This window comes from Genypterus blacodes, unplaced genomic scaffold, assembly GCF_046128005.1.
Source record: "Genypterus blacodes isolate CSIRO-AG114 ecotype Tasmania unplaced genomic scaffold, CSIRO-AGI_Gbla_v1 ptg000029l_1, whole genome shotgun sequence".
Classification (NCBI taxonomy): domain Eukaryota; kingdom Metazoa; phylum Chordata; class Actinopteri; order Ophidiiformes; family Ophidiidae; genus Genypterus; species Genypterus blacodes.
In genome coordinates, this window is record NW_027466842.1 from 7,901,338 (window position 1) to 7,913,729 (window position 12,392).

A 12,392-nucleotide genomic window follows, 5' to 3' on the forward strand; every position below is an offset into this window, starting at 1 on the left:
AGCTATAGTCTAAAAGCAGTTGAGGAAACCAGTCTTCAGATCCAAGTAAAATGTTTATTTGCAGCAAAGTACAAATGAAACAAGTGAGAGGAAAACCCCGGGGTTGCTCTGGCTTGTGTCTCTTTGTCTTCTCCTTATATACTATTCTGGACCTGGGTTTTCCACGCCCCAGGCCCTTCCCCTTTATCCTAAATTTATAGGTACTTGCCACTATTATGATTACTCGTTTGATCTTAATCGTGTAAAGCAGTCTTGAAAACCCTAAAAACAGTAATGGCATCGCCTTGCCCTGATTCGCCTTTCTTGGGACTCTTCCTATTGGTTGGTCTGGGGCTGAGTTGGCTAGTAATCTTCCCATCGCAGTGTTACTGTGTGCCTACTGGGGTGTGACAGCACAACCTCGAGCGATCCGTCAGCACCCATTCATTCTCACACAACAGGTGCAACAGGCGTCTACATGACATCAGGCCGGGTGTTCTGCAACACATGTAGTTACAACTTCACCCTCTCAGTGCTACCCCCCCCAGGTGCATGCACTGTGCTCAGAGCAATTATTCTCAACACTGTGTCTGAAATGTGAGCTCTCTCACTCCTTCCTTGTCCAAGATATGGGCGTTTCAAGTTTTCTCCAGTTGAAAAAACACGTTGACCGCGGGGTCAACATTTTCACCAAAAATTCAATATTCCCCAATTTGCCCCAAAATAACACAAATTGAAGCCATTGCAGCCTGGATGCTGTGTCTGAAATGTGAGCTCTCTCACTCCTTCCTTATCCAAGATATGGGCGTTTCAAGTTTTCCTCAGCTGAAAAAAACATTGACCGCGGGGTCAACATTTTCACCAAAAATTCAATATTCCCCAATTTGCCCCAAAATAACACAAATTCATCCCATTGCAGCCTGGATGCTGTGTCTGAAATGTGAGCTCTCTCACTCCTTCCTTATCAAAGATATGGGCGTTTCAAGTTCTCCTCAGCTGAAAAAAACATTGACCGCGGGGTCAACATTTTCACCAAAAATTCAATATTCCCCAATTTGCCCCAAAATAACACAAATTGAAGCCATTGCAGCCTGGATGCTGTGTCTGAAACGTGAGCTCTCTCACTCCTTCCTTATCCAAGATATGGGCGTTTCAAGTTTTCTCCAGTTGAAAAAACACGTTGACCGCGGGGTCAACATTTTCACCAAAAATTCAATATTCCCCAATTTGCCCCAAAATAACACAAATTGAAGCCATTGCAGCCTGGATGCTGTGTCTGAAATGTGAGCTCTCTCACTCCTTCCTTATCCAAGATATGGGCGTTTCAAGTTCTCCTCAGCTGAAAAAAACATTGACCGCGGGGTCAACATTTTCACCAAAAATTCAATATTCCCCACTTTGCCCCAAAATAACACAAATTGATGCCATTCCTGCCTGGATGCTGCGTCTGAAATTTAAGCTCTCTCACTCCTTCCTTGCCCAAGATATGGGCGTTTCAAGTTCTCCTCAGCTGAAAAAAACATTGACCGCGGGGTCAACATTTTCACCAAAAATTCAATATTCCCCAATTTGCCCCAAAATAACACAAATTCATCCCATTGCAGCCTGGATGCTGTGTCTGAAATGTGAGCTCTCTCACTCCTTCCTTATCCAAGATATGGGCGTTTCAAGTTCTCCTCAGCTGAAAAAAACATTGACCGCGGGGTCAACATTTTCACCAAAAATTCAATATTCCCCAATTTGCCCCAAAATAACACAAATTGATGCCATTGCAGCCTGGATGCTGCGTCTGAAATTTAAGCTCTCTCACTCCTTCCTTGCCCAAGATATGGGCGTTTCAAGTTCTCCTCAGCTGAAAAAAACATTGACCGCGGGGTCAACATTTTCACCAAAAATTCAATGTTCCCCAATTTGCCCCAAAATAACACAAATTGAAGCCATTGCAGCCTGGATGCTGTGTCTGAAATGTGAGCTCTCTCACTCCTTCCTTATCCAAGATATGGGCGTTTCAAGTTTTCTCCAGTTGAAAAAACACGTTGACCGCGGGGTCAACATTTTCACCAAAAATTCAATATTCCCCAATTTGCCCCAAAATAACACAAATTGAAGCCATTGCAGCCTGGATGCTGTGTCTGAAATGTGAGCTCTCTCACTCCTTCCTTATCCAAGATATGGGTGTTTCAAGTTTTCCTCAGCTGAAAAAAACATTGACCGCGGGGTCAACATTTTCACCAAAAATTCAATATTCCCCAATTTGCCCCAAATAACACAAATTGAAGCCATTGCAGCCTGGATGCTGTGTCTGAAACGTGAGCTCTCTCACTCCTTCCTTATCCAAGATATGGGCGTTTCAAGTTTTCTCCAGTTGAAAAAACACGTTGACCGCGGGGTCAACATTTTCACCAAAAATTCAATATTCCCCAATTTGCCCGAAAATAACACAAATTCATCCCATTGCAGCCTGGATGCTGTGTCTGAAATGTGAGCTCTCTCACTCCTTCCTTATCAAAGATATGGGCGTTTCAAGTTCTCCTCAGCTGAAAAAAACATTGACCGCGGAGTCAACATTTTCACCAAAAATTCAATATTCCCCAATTTACCCCAAAATAACACAAATTCATCCCATTGCAGCCTGGATGCTGTGTCTGAAATGTGAGCTCTCTCACTCCTTCCTTATCAAAGATATGGGCGTTTCTAGTTCTCCTCAGCTGAAAAAAACATTGACCGCGGGGTCAACTTTTTCACCAAAAATTCAATATTCCCCAATTTGCCCCAAAATAACACAAATTGATGCCATTGCAGCCTGGATGCTGCGTCTGAAATTTAAGCTCTCTCACTCCTTCCTTGCCCAAGATATGGGCGTTTCAAGTTCTCCTCAGCTGAAAAAAACATTGACCGCGGGGTCAACATTTTCACCAAAAATTCAATGTTCCCCAATTTGCCCCAAAATAACACAAATTGAAGCCATTGCAGCCTGGATGCTGTGTCTGAAATGTGAGCTCTCTCACTCCTTCCTTATCCAAGATATGGGCGTTTCAAGTTTTCTCCAGTTGAAAAAACACGTTGACCGCGGGGTCAACTTTTTCACCAAAAATTCAATATTCCCCAATTTGCCCCAAAATAACACAAATTGAAGCCATTGCAGCCTGGATGCTGTGTCTGAAATGTGAGCTCTCTCACTCCTTCCTTATCCAAGATATGGGTGTTTCAAGTTTTCCTCAGCTGAAAAAAACATTGACCGCGGGGTCAACATTTTCACCAAAAATTCAATATTCCCCAATTTGCCCCAAAATAACACAAATTCATCCCATTGCAGCCTGGATGCTGTGTCTGAAATGTGAGCTCTCTCACTCCTTCCTTATCAAAGATATGGGCGTTTCAAGTTCTCCTCAGCTGAAAAAAACATTGACCGCGGGGTCAACATTTTCACCAAAAATTCAATATTCCCCAATTTGCCCCAAAATAACACAAATTGAAGCCATTGCAGCCTGGATGCTGTGTCTGAAACGTGAGCTCTCTCACTCCTTCCTTATCCAAGATATGGGCGTTTCAAGTTTTCTCCAGTTGAAAAAACACGTTGACCGCGGGGTCAACATTTTCACCAAAAATTCAATATTCCCCAATTTGCCCCAAAATAACACAAATTGAAGCCATTGCAGCCTGGATGCTGTGTCTGAAATGTGAGCTCTCTCACTCCTTCCTTATCCAAGATATGGGCGTTTCAAGTTCTCCTCAGCTGAAAAAAACATTGACCGCGGGGTCAACATTTTCACCAAAAATTCAATATTCCCCACTTTGCCCCAAAATAACACAAATTGATGCCATTCCTGCCTGGATGCTGCGTCTGAAATTTAAGCTCTCTCACTCCTTCCTTGCCCAAGATATGGGCGTTTCAAGTTCTCCTCAGCTGAAAAAAACATTGACCGCGGGGTCAACATTTTCACCAAAAATTCAATATTCCCCAATTTGCCCCAAAATAACACAAATTCATCCCATTGCAGCCTGGATGCTGTGTCTGAAATGTGAGCTCTCTCACTCCTTCCTTATCCAAGATATGGGCGTTTCAAGTTCTCCTCAGCTGAAAAAAACCTTGACCGCGGGGTCAACATTTTCACCAAAAATTCAATATTCCCCACTTTGCCCCAAAATAACACAAATTGAAGCCATTGCAGCCTGGATGCTGTGTCTGAAATGTGAGCTCTCTCACTCCTTCCTTGCCCAAGATACGGGCGTTTCAAGTTATCTCCTCAGCTGAAAAAAACATTGACTGCGAGGTCAACTTTTTCACCAAAAATTCAATATTCCCCACTTTGCCCCAAAATAACACAAATAGATGCCATTCCTGCCTGGATGCTGCGTCTGAAATTTAAGCTCTCTCACTCCTTCCTTGCCCAAGATATGGGCGTTTCAAGTTCTCCTCAGCTGAAAAAAACATTGACCGCGGGGTCAACATTTTCACCAAAAATTCAATGTTCCCCAATTTGCCCCAAAATAACACAAATTGAAGCCATTGCAGCCTGGATGCTGTGTCTGAAATGTGAGCTCTCTCACTCCTTCCTTATCCAAGATATGGGCGTTTCAAGTTTTCTCCAGTTGAAAAAACACGTTGACCGCGGGGTCAACATTTTCACCAAAAATTCAATATTCCCCAATTTGCCCGAAAATAACACAAATTCATCCCATTGCAGCCTGGATGCTGTGTCTGAAATGTGAGCTCTCTCACTCCTTCCTTATCAAAGATATGGGCGTTTCAAGTTCTCCTCAGCTGAAAAAAACATTGACCGCGGAGTCAACATTTTCACCAAAAATTCAATATTCCCCAATTTGCCCCAAAATAACACAAATTCATCCCATTGCAGCCTGGATGCTGTGTCTGAAATGTGAGCTCTCTCACTCCTTCCTTATCAAAGATATGGGCGTTTCTAGTTCTCCTCAGCTGAAAAAAACATTGACCGCGGGGTCAACTTTTTCACCAAAAATTCAATATTCCCCAATTTGCCCCAAAATAACACAAATTGATGCCATTGCAGCCTGGATGCTGCGTCTGAAATTTAAGCTCTCTCACTCCTTCCTTGCCCAAGATATGGGCGTTTCAAGTTCTCCTCAGCTGAAAAAAACATTGACCGCGGGGTCAACATTTTCACCAAAAATTCAATGTTCCCCAATTTGCCCCAAAATAACACAAATTGAAGCCATTGCAGCCTGGATGCTGTGTCTGAAATGTGAGCTCTCTCACTCCTTCCTTATCCAAGATATGGGCGTTTCAAGTTTTCTCCAGTTGAAAAAACACGTTGACCGCGGGGTCAACATTTTCACCAAAAATTCAATATTCCCCAATTTGCCCCAAAATAACACAAATTGAAGCCATTGCAGCCTGGATGCTGTGTCTGAAATGTGAGCTCTCTCACTCCTTCCTTATCCAAGATATGGGTGTTTCAAGTTTTCCTCAGCTGAAAAAAACATTGACCGCGGGGTCAACATTTTCACCAAAAATTCAATATTCCCCAATTTGCCCCAAAATAACACAAATTCATCCCATTGCAGCCTGGATGCTGTGTCTGAAATGTGAGCTCTCTCACTCCTTCCTTATCAAAGATATGGGCGTTTCAAGTTCTCCTCAGCTGAAAAAAACATTGACCGCGGGGTCAACATTTTCACCAAAAATTCAATATTCCCCAATTTGCCCCAAAATAACACAAATTGAAGCCATTGCAGCCTGGATGCTGTGTCTGAAACGTGAGCTCTCTCACTCCTTCCTTATCCAAGATATGGGCGTTTCAAGTTTTCTCCAGTTGAAAAAACACGTTGACCGCGGGGTCAACATTTTCACCAAAAATTCAATATTCCCCAATTTGCCCCAAAATAACACAAATTCATCCCATTGCAGCCTGGATGCTGTGTCTGAAATGTGAGCTCTCTCACTCCTTCCTTATCAAAGATATGGGCGTTTCAAGTTCTCCTCAGCTGAAAAAAACATTGACCGCGGGGTCAACATTTTCACCAAAAATTCAATATTCCCCAATTTGCCCCAAAATAACACAAATTGAAGCCATTGCAGCCTGGATGCTGTGTCTGAAACGTGAGCTCTCTCACTCCTTCCTTATCCAAGATATGGGCGTTTCAAGTTTTCTCCAGTTGAAAAAACACGTTGACCGCGGGGTCAACATTTTCACCAAAAATTCAATATTCCCCAATTTGCCCCAAAATAACACAAATTGAAGCCATTGCAGCCTGGATGCTGTGTCTGAAATGTGAGCTCTCTCACTCCTTCCTTGTCCAAGATATGGGCGTTTCAAGTTTTCTCCAGTTGAAAAAACACGTTGACCGCGGGGTCAACATTTTCACCAAAAATTCAATATTCCCCAATTTGCCCCAAAATAACACAAATTGAAGCCATTGCAGCCTGGATGCTGTGTCTGAAACGTGAGCTCTCTCACTCCTTCCTTATCCAAGATATGGGCGTTTCAAGTTTTCTCCAGTTGAAAAAACACGTTGACCGCGGGGTCAACATTTTCACCAAAAATTCAATATTCCCCAATTTGCCCCAAAATAACACAAATTCATCCCATTGCAGCCTGGATGCTGTGTCTGAAATGTGAGCTCTCTCACTCCTTCCTTATCAAAGATATGGGCGTTTCAAGTTCTCCTCAGCTGAAAAAAACATTGACCGCGGGGTCAACATTTTCACCAAAAATTCAATATTCCCCAATTTGCCCCAAAATAACACAAATTGAAGCCATTGCAGCCTGGATGCTGTGTCTGAAACGTGAGCTCTCTCACTCCTTCCTTATCCAAGATATGGGCGTTTCAAGTTTTCTCCAGTTGAAAAAACACGTTGACCGCGGGGTCAACATTTTCACCAAAAATTCAATATTCCCCAATTTGCCCCAAAATAACACAAATTGAAGCCATTGCAGCCTGGATGCTGTGTCTGAAATGTGAGCTCTCTCACTCCTTCCTTATCCAAGATATGGGCGTTTCAAGTTCTCCTCAGCTGAAAAAAACATTGACCGCGGGGTCAACATTTTCACCAAAAATTCAATATTCCCCACTTTGCCCCAAAATAACACAAATTGATGCCATTCCTGCCAAGATGCTGCGTCTGAAATTTAAGCTCTCTCACTCCTTCCTTGCCCAAGATATGGGCGTTTCAAGTTCTCCTCAGCTGAAAAAAACATTGACCGCGGGGTCAACATTTTCACCAAAAATTCAATATTCCCCAATTTGCCCCAAAATAACACAAATTCATCCCATTGCAGCCTGGATGCTGTGTCTGAAATGTGAGCTCTCTCACTCCTTCCTTATCCAAGATATGGGCGTTTCAAGTTCTCCTCAGCTGAAAAAAACCTTGACCGCGGGGTCAACATTTTCACCAAAAATTCAATATTCCCCACTTTGCCCCAAAATAACACAAATTGAAGCCATTGCAGCCTGGATGCTGTGTCTGAAATGTGAGCTCTCTCACTCCTTCCTTGCCCAAGATACGGGCGTTTCAAGTTATCTCCTCAGCTGAAAAAAACATTGACTGCGAGGTCAACTTTTTCACCAAAAATTCAATATTCCCCACTTTGCCCCAAAATAACACAAATAGATGCCATTCCTGCCTGGATGCTGCGTCTGAAATTTAAGCTCTCTCACTCCTTCCTTGCCCAAGATATGGGCGTTTCAAGTTCTCCTCAGCTGAAAAAAACATTGACCGCGGGGTCAACATTTTCACCAAAAATTCAATGTTCCCCAATTTGCCCCAAAATAACACAAATTGAAGCCATTGCAGCCTGGATGCTGTGTCTGAAATGTGAGCTCTCTCACTCCTTCCTTATCCAAGATATGGGCGTTTCAAGTTTTCTCCAGTTGAAAAAACACGTTGACCGCGGGGTCAACATTTTCACCAAAAATTCAATATTCCCCAATTTGCCCCAAAATAACACAAATTGAAGCCATTGCAGCCTGGATGCTGTGTCTGAAATGTGAGCTCTCTCACTCCTTCCTTATCCAAGATATGGGTGTTTCAAGTTTTCCTCAGCTGAAAAAAACATTGACCGCGGGGTCAACATTTTCACCAAAAATTCAATATTCCCCAATTTGCCCCAAAATAACACAAATTCATCCCATTGCAGCCTGGATGCTGTGTCTGAAATGTGAGCTCTCTCACTCCTTCCTTATCAAAGATATGGGCGTTTCAAGTTCTCCTCAGCTGAAAAAAACATTGACCGCGGGGTCAACATTTTCACCAAAAATTCAATATTCCCCAATTTGCCCCAAAATAACACAAATTGAAGCCATTGCAGCCTGGATGCTGTGTCTGAAACGTGAGCTCTCTCACTCCTTCCTTATCCAAGATATGGGCGTTCCAAGTTTTCTCCAGTTGAAAAAACACGTTGACCGCGGGGTCAACATTTTCACCAAAAATTCAATATTCCCCAATTTGCCCCAAAATAACACAAATTGAAGCCATTGCAGCCTGGATGCTGTGTCTGAAATGTGAGCTCTCTCACTCCTTCCTTATCCAAGATATGGGTGTTTCAAGTTTTCCTCAGCTGAAAAAAACATTGACCGCGGGGTCAACATTTTCACCAAAAATTCAATATTCCCCAATTTGCCCCAAAATAACACAAATTCATCCCATTGCAGCCTGGATGCTGTGTCTGAAATGTGAGCTCTCTCACTCCTTCCTTATCAAAGATATGGGCGTTTCAAGTTCTCCTCAGCTGAAAAAAACATTGACCGCGGGGTCAACATTTTCACCAAAAATTCAATATTCCCCAATTTGCCCCAAAATAACACAAATTGAAGCCATTGCAGCCTGGATGCTGTGTCTGAAACGTGAGCTCTCTCACTCCTTCCTTATCCAAGATATGGGCGTTCCAAGTTTTCTCCAGTTGAAAAAACACGTTGACCGCGGGGTCAACATTTTCACCAAAAATTCAATATTCCCCAATTTGCCCCAAAATAACACAAATTCATCCCATTGCAGCCTGGATGCTGTGTCTGAAATGTGAGCTCTCTCACTCCTTCCTTATCAAAGATATGGGCGTTTCAAGTTCTCCTCAGCTGAAAAAAACATTGACCGCGGGGTCAACATTTTCACCAAAAATTCAATATTCCCCAATTTGCCCCAAAATAACACAAATTGAAGCCATTGCAGCCTGGATGCTGTGTCTGAAACGTGAGCTCTCTCACTCCTTCCTTATCCAAGATATGGGCGTTTCAAGTTTTCTCCAGTTGAAAAAACACGTTGACCGCGGGGTCAACATTTTCACCAAAAATTCAATATTCCCCAATTTGCCCCAAAATAACACAAATTGAAGCCATTGCAGCCTGGATGCTGTGTCTGAAATGTGAGCTCTCTCACTCCTTCCTTATCCAAGATATGGGCGTTTCAAGTTCTCCTCAGCTGAAAAAAACATTGACCGCGGGGTCAACATTTTCACCAAAAATTCAATATTCCCCACTTTGCCCCAAAATAACACAAATTGATGCCATTCCTGCCTGGATGCTGCGTCTGAAATTTAAGCTCTCTCACTCCTTCCTTGCCCAAGATATGGGCGTTTCAAGTTCTCCTCAGCTGAAAAAAACATTGACCGCGGGGTCAACATTTTCACCAAAAATTCAATATTCCCCAATTTGCCCCAAAATAACACAAATTCATCCCATTGCAGCCTGGATGCTGTGTCTGAAATGTGAGCTCTCTCACTCCTTCCTTATCCAAGATATGGGCGTTTCAAGTTCTCCTCAGCTGAAAAAAACCTTGACCGCGGGGTCAACATTTTCACCAAAAATTCAATATTCCCCACTTTGCCCCAAAATAACACAAATTGAAGCCATTGCAGCCTGGATGCTGTGTCTGAAATGTGAGCTCTCTCACTCCTTCCTTGCCCAAGATACGGGCGTTTCAAGTTATCTCCTCAGCTGAAAAAAACATTGACTGCGAGGTCAACTTTTTCACCAAAAATTCAATATTCCCCACTTTGCCCCAAAATAACACAAATAGATGCCATTCCTGCCTGGATGCTGCGTCTGAAATTTAAGCTCTCTCACTCCTTCCTTGCCCAAGATATGGGCGTTTCAAGTTCTCCTCAGCTGAAAAAAACATTGACCGCGGGGTCAACATTTTCACCAAAAATTCAATGTTCCCCAATTTGCCCCAAAATAACACAAATTGAAGCCATTGCAGCCTGGATGCTGTGTCTGAAATGTGAGCTCTCTCACTCCTTCCTTATCCAAGATATGGGCGTTTCAAGTTTTCTCCAGTTGAAAAAACACGTTGACCGCGGGGTCAACATTTTCACCAAAAATTCAATATTCCCCAATTTGCCCGAAAATAACACAAATTCATCCCATTGCAGCCTGGATGCTGTGTCTGAAATGTGAGCTCTCTCACTCCTTCCTTATCAAAGATATGGGCGTTTCTAGTTCTCCTCAGCTGAAAAAAACATTGACCGCGGGGTCAACTTTTTCACCAAAAATTCAATATTCCCCAATTTGCCCCAAAATAACACAAATTGATGCCATTGCAGCCTGGATGCTGCGTCTGAAATTTAAGCTCTCTCACTCCTTCCTTGCCCAAGATATGGGCGTTTCAAGTTCTCCTCAGCTGAAAAAAACATTGACCGCGGGGTCAACATTTTCACCAAAAATTCAATGTTCCCCAATTTGCCCCAAAATAACACAAATTGAAGCCATTGCAGCCTGGATGCTGTGTCTGAAATGTGAGCTCTCTCACTCCTTCCTTATCCAAGATATGGGCGTTTCAAGTTTTCTCCAGTTGAAAAAACACGTTGACCGCGGGGTCAACATTTTCACCAAAAATTCAATATTCCCCAATTTGCCCCAAAATAACACAAATTGAAGCCATTGCAGCCTGGATGCTGTGTCTGAAATGTGAGCTCTCTCACTCCTTCCTTATCCAAGATATGGGTGTTTCAAGTTTTCCTCAGCTGAAAAAAACATTGACCGCGGGGTCAACATTTTCACCAAAAATTCAATATTCCCCAATTTGCCCCAAAATAACACAAATTCATCCCATTGCAGCCTGGATGCTGTGTCTGAAATGTGAGCTCTCTCACTCCTTCCTTATCAAAGATATGGGCGTTTCAAGTTCTCCTCAGCTGAAAAAAACACGTTGACCGCGGGGTCAACATTTTCACCAAAAATTCAATATTCCCCAATTTGCCCCAAAATAACACAAATTGAAGCCATTGCAGCCTGGATGCTGTGTCTGAAATGTGAGCTCTCTCACTCCTTCCTTATCCAAGATATGGGTGTTTCAAGTTTTCCTCAGCTGAAAAAAACATTGACCGCGGGGTCAACATTTTCACCAAAAATTCAATATTCCCCAATTTGCCCCAAAATAACACAAATTCATCCCATTGCAGCCTGGATGCTGTGTCTGAAATGTGAGCTCTCTCACTCCTTCCTTATCAAAGATATGGGCGTTTCAAGTTCTCAGCTGAAAAAAACATTGACCGCGGGGTCAACATTTTCACCAAAAATTCAATATTCCCCAATTTGCCCCAAAATAACACAAATTGAAGCCATTGCAGCCTGGATGCTGTGTCTGAAACGTGAGCTCTCTCACTCCTTCCTTATCCAAGATATGGGCGTTTCAAGTTTTCTCCAGTTGAAAAAACACGTTGACCGCGGGGTCAACATTTTCACCAAAAATTCAATATTCCCCAATTTGCCCCAAAATAACACAAATTGAAGCCATTGCAGCCTGGATGCTGTGTCTGAAATGTGAGCTCTCTCACTCCTTCCTTGCCCAAGATATGGGCGTTTCAAGTTCTCCTCAGCTGAAAAAAACATTGACCGCGGGGTCAACATTTTCACCAAAAATTCAATATTCCCCAATTTGCCCCAAAATAACACAAATTCATCCCATTGCAGCCTGGATGCTGTGTCTGAAATGTGAGCTCTCTCACTCCTTCCTTATCCAAGATATGGGCGTTTCAAGTTCTCCTCAGCTGAAAAAAACCTTGACCGCGGGGTCAACATTTTCACCAAAAATTCAATATTCCCCACTTTGCCCCAAAATAACACAAATTGAAGCCATTGCAGCCTGGATGCTGTGTCTGAAATGTGAGCTCTCTCACTCCTTCCTTGCCCAAGATACGGGCGTTTCAAGTTATCTCCTCAGCTGAAAAAAACATTGACTGCGAGGTCAACTTTTTCACCAAAAATTCAATATTCCCCACTTTGCCCCAAAATAACACAAATAGATGCCATTCCTGCCTGGATGCTGCGTCTGAAATTTAAGCTCTCTCACTCCTTCCTTGCCCAAGATATGGGCGTTTCAAGTTCTCCTCAGCTGAAAAAAACATTGACCGCGGGGTCAACATTTTCACCAAAAATTCAATATTCCCCACTTTGCCCCAAAATAACACAAATTGATGCCATTCCTGCCTGGATGCTGC